Source organism: Hyla sarda, unplaced genomic scaffold (genome assembly GCF_029499605.1).
Source record: "Hyla sarda isolate aHylSar1 unplaced genomic scaffold, aHylSar1.hap1 scaffold_2225, whole genome shotgun sequence".
Taxonomy (NCBI): Eukaryota; Metazoa; Chordata; class Amphibia; order Anura; family Hylidae; genus Hyla; species Hyla sarda.
Genome location: NW_026608901.1, coordinates 25,149 through 26,800, shown reverse-complemented (window position 1 = coordinate 26,800; position 1,652 = coordinate 25,149). Strand labels below are relative to the sequence as shown.

At 40.0% G+C, this 1,652-nt stretch overlaps 1 non-coding gene across 1 annotated transcript; it reads right to left on the bottom strand.

Annotated features, from left to right (window-relative positions):
- Nucleotides 1–566: 566 nt before the first annotated feature.
- LOC130320897 (U2 spliceosomal RNA) lies at nt 567–761 on the bottom strand. The gene has a single exon (XR_008866714.1). It is a non-coding gene; the product is annotated as a U2 spliceosomal RNA (small nuclear RNA).
- Nucleotides 762–1,652: the final 891 nt, after the last annotated feature.

Below are 1,652 nucleotides of genomic sequence, written 5' to 3'. Positions count from 1 at the left end.
TGGAAGCATTTGTCTTTGCCTTTGCAATACCACAGAAGCAATGCATGGTCAATGTACAGCAATGACACACCTGTGTGAACAGCCAGGAGACCCCCCCCCCCCCATGTTATGTTACATAGTTACATAGTTAGTACGGTCGAAAAAAGACATATGTCCATCAAGTTCAACCAGGGAATTAAGGGGTAGGGGTGTGGCGCGATATTGGGGAAGGGATGAGATTTTATATTTCTTCATAAGCATTAATCTTATTTTGTCAATTAGGAACATTCAGCACCCACCCGCTATCAAGGCAGCTGCCTATCATGTCATGCCCTACCTGCACAGGTGTGCTGGCTACTCAAATGATCCAATTAAGGAGGCCATTTAGTCAGCAGCAGCAGAAGTCCTGTGCCTGGACGCTCCAACAGCGGCCAGACACAAGCAGAAGCAGAAGCAGCAGAAGCAGCAGCAGCACCACCTTTTGTTTTTTGGCTGCAGCAGCAGCAAGGCCCACAGGGCTGGCTAGCTGGCTAGCCAGCAAGCAGGTAGCAATGAAAGTAGGAATCTTTCTTTTTAACCCTGTAAGGGGGTGGTGCACTGTACCCGAAGATACTGCCATATCGGGTCAATGCATAGGGCGACGGAAGCAAGCTTCGAAATCGGCCCCCGTTCTCAAAAATCCATTTAATATATGGTCCCCAGATAGGGGACGTATCAGATATTAAACTGATAAGAACAGATTTTTTTTTTTTTTTTTTTTTTTTTCCTCAGTTACAGACTATTGTTTGGACGATCATCAGGTCACCTACCAAGACTCGTCACTTAAAACAATATCTGAAAAAACATCATACGGAAAAAACTAACTAAGGGAACCGAGTGCCAAGAAAAAGTGACCAAACAACAAAACAAAAAAACATGTCAAAAACAATCACAGAAATTGGTCAAAAACTTACAGCTTTCTCCTTTACGTACTTCTTATAAATTTTTCCATCGTGTATGCATCCAGATTTTCTCCGCTTCTTCTTCACCAATTCTCTTTTTGTCCAGTAGAAAGATAGTAAAAATCCTTCCTAAAAACAATCTTTTCAATTCCCTCGGAGAAATAACAACATTTTTAAAAACAAGCAAATTGCGTGAGTCCCATAAAACCTCTTTAAAAACAGAAAAAAGAATCCAATTAGTACGTGTATCTTCCTTTTTACTAAGATCTTGACCAATAAAAACTTTCTCAAAAGAAAAACTGTTATATCCAGTGAGTTGGATTAAAAACTTCTTTAAAAACATAAAAAATTCTTTTGCATAAAAACAGTCCCAATAAAGGTGCACTAAGTCTTCTCTACCTCCACAACCCTCTCTTGGGCATCTGTCACTTATTCTCAAACCTCTTCCATTTAAAAAAGATCGGGTTGGGAGGCAGCCATGAAAGGACATCCAACTAACGTCTTTTTGTCTGTTTGATAGTCCAATAACTTTAAAAAACTTCCAAATCTTCACAGACTGAGCATTAGTGCAGAATGGTACTTCATATAATCTCTCATTTTTCCTTATTTCTTGTTCTATTTTCTTTTTATCAGGTTCACCTAAAGAGCTCAAACCAAATTGATCATTGAAAGACCTGAGGAGCACATAGAAGGTAGGTATCACATGTGCTATGGGTCTCCTCAAATCCCTCT